Raw genomic sequence first — 10,264 nt, 5'->3', positions numbered from 1 at the left:
AAAGAACAGAGGAAGTATATACTAAGGGGTGAAGTCAGCATTAAAGAATTCCAATCGATACTTTAATTTAATTTATACTCCATAAAATAATACGGAGTAATAATAATAATAATAATAATAATAATAATAATAATAATAATAATAATAATAATAATAATAATAATAATAATAATAATAATAATAATAATAATAATAGAAGATTGATATATCTATTTTATATATAAACCTACTTTTTAGAAGCGTAATTGATTAAATAATTTAAAATAAATTGATATGAAACATGAAATTTAATCTCATACTCCGTACTATCAATACTTTTCTTAAATGTGCATACTCCCTAAATCTAGAGTTGTCAAAAGCTGACCCGATCCGAAATACCGACCCTAACCCGACCTATTAACCGACCCGTCTGAACCCGAAAAAAATGGTGACCCGAACCCAACCTAACCCGACCTTAAACCAACCCTAGACCCGAGTTGACCCGAGTATTTGAGACCCGGACCCGAACATTAACCGACCTAGAGAAGACCCGACCCGAATGTAACCCGTAAATTATTAACCTGAACCGAAATTGACCCAAACCCATTTTAACCCGTTAAAACCCGAATTCAACCTGAACTGTTCCTAACCCGACTCGAATTCAACCCGATCTGTTCTTAATCCGACCTGCTACAAACCCGATTCGAATTTCAAACCGATCTAAATGGAATATTAAACATTGGGTATGAGGAGGGCGCATGCCGCATCCACACTTCTAGCCCAAACGAGCTCTCGTGTGAGGGGGTGTGATAGAGTATAAAACTTATTCTTAAGCCTTAACTATCAGCTTAAACTTTTGGTTGACTTGTTCCTCTAACACTGTCAAACAAGAGTTTTTTTTCGTCAAAAAAATAAATGTTCAATTGTTTTCTAAGGTATGGTGTTTAATATCCAAATAAGGGCTTGTTCTCTTACGTTGAAATTCAGTTCAGTTCAGTTCAGTCCAGTTCAGCTCAGTTCAGTTCGGCTCCTAATTTCCTTCTCTTATAAAATATTAATTTCAGTTCAGTTCAGTTCAGCTGAGTTCAGTCAATGAGAACAGACCCTAACAGAATGATGTTTGAAATTATGAACAATTGAACATTCATAACATATTCATGTAATATTCGAATAGCTCACATAATAATATTCAGAACCCTTCAACATAATCGTATAATTCAAATTACTTTTCAAAGATCAGTCATATGTATGTAACTTTACCTTAACACACTTGAGCTAAAGAGATCAATTAAACAAGGAGCTCACAAGTGTTATCCTACTCAAACAATATACTAGTCCTTGTTAATGTTTGAAAGATATATTAAATCTATTCATTGAATATAATATAATCTGATCTAGACAAGAACCATTCTCAAATCTCAAAGATCCTAACTTTTTTTGTATGCATAATTTAAATTTTAATGATTAAAACATAATTCATCATTTAACATATATATATATATATATATATATATATATATATATATATATATATATATTTTACACTTTATTTGGTAATTCCTGAATAACGAATATTATAAGCGTTGATTGCAACAAACTAACTTGACTGTTTGGTTGCATTACATGTTTTGAGTAACTGACTATATTAGCCATTTATTTTTATTTTTTTAAAATGTTCAATAAAATCAGCTGATAACTTGTAGTTGTTTAGTCAATTGAGCTTGTAGAATGACAAATAAGGACATTGGTATTTGAGTAGCCATGGATGTAAAGCACAGTAAATCAGTAATTATAGGTCAAAAATGTCATTTAGCTTAAATTTCTTTATCAACTCTTCGAAAAAGCTCTTTTACCAATCAAAATTAATAGCAGTTTCATATATAGTCAGCTTTTAAATTAGATCAAATCATCTCATTTTAAGTTAAAATTCTCTTTACCACACAAGGCCTTAAAAACTCAGTTTTAAAATTTTAAATCTCTCAATTATAATTTCAAAGTGAAATAAATTCGTGTCAACCAGTGTAGGACACGTCTATCAAGTAAGATTGCTCTACAAGCTAGTTAATGCAATGCGAACTTAGTCTAGGGGATCGAATTAGTGTGAAGACGTAAAGAGTCTTGTGTGATTTTGAACACAATAGAAAAGCATTCAACTTGCCTTCTAGATAGTAAGACAAGTTCTCAATTTGAAGAAAACGACGGGACATAAACAAACACTCATAGAGAAAGAGTTTTAAAGAAGCAAAGAATGGTCACAAATCATGATATATCCAACTCAACAAGTTTAATTTACTCCCGATGTCAATGCATGCATCACGACGATCATCTATCGATCGATTTGGGATATCTAAGTTGATGGGAGGTCTAAACAAAAGGGACTTTGACAAAGTAAGAACAATTGCATTGAATTTAAGCAAGTACCACTCATGTTCCTATTATAAAGTAGATGCATACCCTATTTATACTTTACTTCTAAAGCTTAAAAAGATGGTTGAGGCTCACAAATATATTTTATATTACTTCCTCCGTCCCCAATTGATAGTCACTTTTGAAGAAAAGAGAATTAAGGAGAATTAAAGAAAATACATTAAAAAAAGTAAATTTACATTGGGTATGCAAAAAAAGTAGAGAAAGAAAATAATTAAAGTACATGGGAAAGTAAAATTTACATTGGAAAGTTAAATTTGCACAAATATTTTTGCAAATGTTAGAGAATTTTGGTAAAAAAAATAATATTAATGGTACTTGAAAAAAGCAAATATGACTAATATTTTGGGTGCCCAAAAATGGCACAAGTGACTATCAATCGGGAACAGAGAGAGTATACTCTATCATGCCCTTTACATGATAGCCCATTGGGCTTGAAGTGTGAATGTAGCATAGATCCTACTCATACATTGTGCTCAGTATTCCACTTTTAAATAAGTGAGGGTGAGATTCAAATATGAAATATGTGATCTCTGTGTCACTCTGACTTTAATACCATGTTAAAGGACCAACTTAGGGTTTGTTCTCATACGTTGAAATTCAGTTCAGTTCAGTTCAGTTCAGTTTAGCTCCTAATTTCCTTCTCTTATAAAATATTCATTTCAGTTCAGTTTAGTTCAGTTCAATTTAGCTCAGCTCAGCTCAGTTCAGTTCAGTTCAGTTTAGTTCAGTTCAGCTGAGTTCAGTCAATGAGAACAGACCCTTAACCACCAGCTTCAAGTACCACCCATATATCTATTATAAATTAGATGCATACCCTACTTATACTTTTTTTTTTCTTTTTTTTTTTGACCAAATACTTACACTTTACTTCTATAAAAGCTTGCAAAGTAAATTTTTCAACCATAGATAGTAAATTTTTATTTTTAAAATTTGTTCTGATAAGTTAGGGTATATTTTTGAGAAAAGACTATCCTAACTTCTTATTTACCTTTCCTTTAAAAAAAAAAAAAAAACTTGCAAAGTCAACCAATATTGAGTCTAATTTGTTGTTGGTGCACCATGCGCATGGTGCACCCGAAAGAACATTTAGTATATTTAAAAGAACATGAATGAACATGTTTTTATTTTTCTTGCTACTAAATCCATCACTCTCTTCTCCTGCAATTTCTCACTCCTCTTTCCCTTCCTATCACTCTCTTTCTTGCTGCCAATTTTCTCTTTCCCGTACACCATCGTCGTTTTCATCTAAGAATTTCAATGAAGGTCTCAAATTGGTCTCACTTTGCTGTCAATCTCGTAATACTGGTACTTCTTCTACTGTTTGGGTAAAAATCATTTTCAAAGTACTCATTTTCTCTCTCTAGAACTTTTCTCTCTATCTTTTTCTATTTTCAAAAAAAAAATTCAAAATAGCAAAATTGTTCATCTTCAAAGTGAAACCCAAGAAAAAAAATTGAACTTAGTTCAACAATTCAACCTTCAAACTTTAACAAATGGTGGATTCAAGTACAATGTAAGTATAAATTTTGTACATGCAAATTGTTTTTCGTCAATAATTTTAAAGTCAAAGTCTGATAATTTTGTGAATTTGGGTTTTTTTTTTTAAAAAAAAAGCTATGAAGTACAAGTTGTTCAAAAAAGAACAATTGGAGAAGAAAGAAGAATAGTAACGAATTCAAACCAACTGAAAGATAACCAAGCAAGGCTAATTTTTCAAACACTAGCTTGTTCTTTTTCAAACACTAACATGTTTTTTTTTATTTCATGTTCTTTGAAATATGCCTAATGTTCTTTTCGGAAGCCATGTTCTTTGTCAAATACAAACATGTTCTTTTGTTGAACACTATTATGCATGTTCGTTCTTTTTCAAATACTAGCATGTTCTTTTTCAAACACTCATATGTTTTTTTTTTCTTCTCATGTTCTTTAAAATAAGCCTAATGTTCTTTCCGGGTGCATCCGGGTGCATCCGGGTGCACTATACTATTTCATGTAGTTTTATGGGTTTTTTTTTTAATTTTTTTTTATTTTTTTGTCTTTAGTAATTATGGTCATTCTACTTTATTCCTTAATCTTTATTCAAAAGTAAATAAAAGACGATTTGTCAAGACCATATATATTACTGACAAGATCAAAATATTATTAACGAATTATTCTTCTACAAAAATTACTCTGTATAATTTTAAAATTAAATCTATTAAAAAAAAAAAAAAAAGATCTTATGGATTTTAGCTACTCATTATGTACCCCTAGTTAAACACATCTTTACAATTTCATTTGCCTACTTAAAGTGGATTTATAGTACATGTTCATGTAAAGTTCTTTATCTAAATGAATTAATTAAACTTTCTTACCCCATTTACTTTTTAAAGCAGATTTGATTTCAATATGAAATTAAATAATCTTTTCATTGAGTTTGATGGCTCTAAAAAATCTTATGCACTCGCTCCTCTAAGCTCTAACGCAATAAATATATTGGCCTTGCAATTGTTTGGAAAATGGTTTTTGGATGACTTTTTAATGAGCTTTTGGCTTATAATTATCTTGACCTGATAGCCTAAAAAAAAGTTTGGTAAATGGTTTTTTGTTAGTTGAAAGTCGATTTTTTCAAAAAAAAAAAAAAAAAAAAAAAAAAAAAAAAAAAACTCGTTAGTTTTAGGGGCTGTTCACATTTACTGAACTGAATTTATTGGAGCTAAACTGAACTGAACTGAGTTGAAATGAATATTTTATGAGAGAGGGAGATTAGGAGCTGAACTGAATTGAACTGATTGGAGCTGAACTGAATTGAACTGGACTTATTAGAGCTGAACTGAACTGAACTGAAATTAAGTAAATGTGAACAACCCCTTACTAGTTGTTCATGTAAAAACAACTAAAATTACCAGAATACCCTTTCTTAAATCCTAAACAGGAACATTCCAGAACCGTGCACAACACGCTTCCTAAGAAACCTTAATAGTGTCCAACTGTTCCTAAACCCTAATCTGAATCCTAATCAATCAGTTAATCCTTTCCTATAAATACTAGTCTATATTTCTACACAGATAAGTTGGGTTTATAAATTTTCTCCACTCTCTCTACAAATTCTCTCTCTCTAAACCCAATTGACTAACTGTACCGTCGAAGGGGCTTTATCAGGAACATTCCATGAGGTAGTTGACTTTCTCTATTTTGTAGGACTTAGTTTGACTAGACGTGTAGTCTCTATTCTCCCTCACAATTAACTCAAATCTCGAAATTCTTTTGCAGACACACTATCGTTTTAATATTGGCTTTTGGCTTTTAAAATTACTTTTCTATCCTTACTTTTCACTAATAATTAATTATTGATAATTAATAATAGCAATTGATATTAGTAATAGCTAATAAGTAATTACAATATTAATTATTAATGGAAAAAATCTAATTAATGAGCACCCCTGGACATTAGATAAGAAAATTAAATATTGAAATATTAAAGTAAAATTAACATTTATTGCACTTCTAAACATGTGAATTTTTCCTGCATTCCAATCTTAACACTCCCTTCGTTTCAATATGATAGTCCCATATAGAATCAATCACATAAAATAAGAAAAGGATAATATTTGGAATCTAACATTAAATTAAAAAACAATACATAAATAGTTTTGCCTTATTTAATTTTTTTGATTTTTTTAGGAAAGTTTTAGTCATATTTGCATAAATCAATGGAGTAATTTCTTTACTTAGAGTCATGTCATTAATTCACAATCAATTAATCTAACCAATCAGAATTTAATATGAATAAAATAGGAAATAAAAACTAAGTTAAAAGTGGAATACATTCAATATGGGTAGTATATCTTTTTGAAACGCCCCAAAATTGTATATGGGACTAACAAATTGAAACGGAGGGAGTACTATTTAAATAATATATTAATTAATCATTATCAAATGCCTCGAGGTGCTGTAAGCAAGATCATTATTAATTATTATTATATAATAATTTAATAACATTAAATAGTCTTTTCATTAATATTAATTATCAATTATTTATTACATTATATATTAATTATATATTTAATTACTTTGTATTAATTATTATTATTATTATTATTATTATTATTATTAACAAAAACCTACAAAGTCAATCGATTTACAAGAAATTAGTGGGGAACTGAGATACAATCTGGGCCCCCATTCCTCTAGCTATAGCAAACCCGATCCTGCTAAAGATGTGAGCAGCTGCACGAGCACATATATCCTACGTCTGTGCGAACGCTTGAACCCGCTTCAGCAACGCAATATCATTATTCTCTAATTCCCTTAATGAAGAAAAGGAGAAGGGAAGAAAACAATAGCCAATAGCCCGACAACGAGCCCCATACTTGTCCCGCTTCCGCTAAATAGCAACCGACACAACACCACCAGGAAAAAAAGTCAGACAACCCTGATTGTGTCAAAGGAGAAGACCTCGTCAAGTCAACACACACATCAAGGCCTCTATCCCAAGAATAAACATTATTTGCTATATTTAATGCCCACCATCCCAGCATAGGACATATGATCCCCAAAAATATCCCCATCGAAAGTTATTGTTGTTGTTGTTGTTGTTGTTGTTGCTGCTACTACTACTACATAGATAGTAACATACTCCTTCCGTTTTTCTAAATGCATCATTGACTTCTGCATTATTCACATACCATGCATGTTTGACTTTTTTTTTTTTTTACTAATATAAAATAAATAAATTTTGCTATATAAACTAAAAATATAATATTAGATTAGTCACAATGTCTAGTTTCATAATTTATTTTGTTACAATTTTTACTAATAGAGAATTAAAGATATTAATAGTCAAAGTTACTTCTTAACAAATTGGTCAGTCAAACTAATGCATTTAAAAAAACTGAGGGAGTATATTAATGCCCTTAAATGGTCATTTATGTGCAAAACAGTCAGCAAAAAATGACCAACTTTACCAAACATATTTATTAAAATAAAAGGCAATAGTCAAACAACCTACATAAAGCCTATATAAACAATTAGTTAGACCAGCCTAGACAAATAGCCAACATCCAACAACCAGCCGCCAATTGCTAAACAAGGCCGTTATCAGAAATGGCAAGTGTATTTATTGTATATAGCTCAAAATCAAAACCACCGGACTGCCGAAAGGTAGGAGCACTAGGACTTGGGCTTGCAATCTTAACATTAAGCAAGACAACCTAAGCAATGTCCATGCCGTTAGTCAACTGGGCACATGCACGACCTAACTATATGTTATGTACTGTTGTTGGTTGGTTAGATAATCCCCATAATATAATTAGATATTTAAATTTGTTGATTGATTAAAAAATTGAGTAAACGGGCACATGGCCAAATCTGTTGGCTCATATGCCAAATTTCAATAATGTTATCCATATGTCTCGTAGAGTCGTAGCCCATGGCTCATGCCGGATCATCTATAATTCATGTAAGGTGTAAGAGACACTGTCAACCCGACTCATGTCCTATTCTTTGGTTAGGGTTCCAAATGTAACAATAGAATCATACAGAGTACGGAGTATCATTTATCATAAAATTCTTAGTCCCTAATTAATTAAGTAATGGATCCAAGCTATTTGCCTATCTTTGGGCCAGGCTTTATTAGACTTAATTCTATGTACCTCTTAATCAAATTCTCAACTTATGATTAATGATGGGCCAATATCATTCATTAAAATATAATAACACTTGCTTAATTTCTTTAGCTTTCATTTTCAAGGGCCAAATTAGTTTCATCTTAATTATGATAGCAATTAGCAAATGAATTGACGCAATTGACATGAAATAAAATAAAGTGGGGCCCAAGGATATTAATGGATTTGATCTGATTCATCGACAATGAAGATTAAGGTGCAACTTGCTTTTGATAATAGGACCCTACAATGCTTCATTAAAGTGAAGAAATTCTCAGTCCCTCTTAATATTTTAATTTAAATTAATATTTTCATTTATACTCCTTAACAACTTTTATAGATCCCAATTAATTATTTTGGAGACACTCTTTTTAGCCGTCGGCCCACCTTTTAAGTATGTAATTAAATTAACTCTTACGGAGTATAACTTAATTAAATTATTATTAATTCTTTCCATTTTCAGAATTAATTAGTCTTAATCATTACCCTTTGCTTAAAGCTTACTTTCCTAAAAAGAATAAGCTTAATAGTCTATTCCCCACGTATTTGCCTCGGTTTTATACTATTTCTTATTGTAATGCCACTTTCCCAATTGTAGTAAATTTTGTATAGTCCATAGTCCGTACAAAGTCACCTTTCCATGAATGTCACATGGTAATAGTTTTTGCAATAATCATCATATAGAGAAATTTGATTCTCTATATATCAAGATCAAAGTACCAATAAATTGTATTCTTGGTTTGAGGCTTTGACACCATACATAAATGCATATTTTGTAGTATTTCAATTTCAAGAGTTTGTTTGGAATATGACATATATGTATAAGGCAAAAGCTAACGAATGTCACGGGGCGTTGAATAAGGTAGCTAAAAGTAGAATGATTAAATTAAAATGAACATTAATTACACCGATCGACGAGTAACTTTATCATGCTTTCCCAAATTAATACCATTTTAGGCAATATTTTAAATGCTTATCCAACGCCTCGAGGGCGTTCTTTAGCAAGATCTCATGTATAATACGAATTGAATTAACCTCGTTTGGTATGAATGTTGAAAATGGAGTGGAAAGGAAAAAATAAGGAGAAGAAAATGAATCATTTAACCGATTCATTTGTTTGGTTTAAACATGGAAAGGAATCACCGAAATCTAACTCTCTTTATTTTTGTTTGAGGAATTTAAGGGTAATTGTTACCTTAACTTTAAGAGAGGTAACAACTGGAAGGAAACTATTACCCTTAGGTTAATTGTTACCCAACTCTTCTAACCAAACACTTGGTAACGGTAATGGTTTAAATGAATCCATTTTCAATCCTAAAATACTCTTACCGTTAGGAAATATTCTACACATAATTTTGGCTAAGTTGAAATAAACCAAGTTTGTAGCTAGTAATAAATAGAAGGGCTATACAAAATCAAGATATGGGTTTTAGTATAATTAGATCCAACATAAGATTTGTGGCCCTCTAAACACCCAAAAAAAAAAAAAGAAAAAAAAAAGATCCAACATATTTACATTTTGTTTGGTAACTTCTCGTATATGTTTACTCCATTCAAGACATGTCAAATACAATAAAATACAAGTTTATAAGCTTGATAAACAAAATTTGTACCTAAATTGTAAATAAAAATGGCAATTTCTCATTAAATATGGACTCCCATTTATTAATATAATCATGAAAATGTCGTATTAATTTCACATTATGTTGATTTCTTTTTGTCATGGTAAATTTATGCTACCTCTATTAATAACATATACTCTAAATGTGAAGGTAGGGCCATGTTCTTTTGAGCTTTTGGGCAAAGCAAAGCAGGGGCCAGCAAAGCAGATTATTATTATTATTATTATTATTATTATTATTATTATAAAAATATCAAAAAAAAACCTAAAAAGTCAATCAATTTACAAGAAATTGGTGGGAGCCGAAATACAATATGGCCCCCCACCCCTCTAGCTATAGTGAATCCGATCCTACTGTAGATTATTATCATTATTATTATTATTATCATTATCATTATCATTATCATTATCATTATCATTATCATTATCATTATCATTATCATTATCATTATCATTATCATTATCATTATCATTATCATTATTATTGTCTTTAAATGTTAGTTATTATTATTAAATATTAATTATTATTATTTATTATTTTTAAGCAGAGTAGAGCATATTTCAGCAGAGCAAGACTCGGCAGATATGA

Source organism: Chenopodium quinoa, unplaced genomic scaffold, assembly GCF_001683475.1.
Source record: "Chenopodium quinoa cultivar QQ74 unplaced genomic scaffold, ASM168347v1, whole genome shotgun sequence".
Classification (NCBI taxonomy): Eukaryota; Viridiplantae; Streptophyta; class Magnoliopsida; order Caryophyllales; family Amaranthaceae; genus Chenopodium; species Chenopodium quinoa.
The sequence above is the reverse complement of the archived record's forward strand: the minus strand, read 5'-3'. Positions refer to the sequence as shown.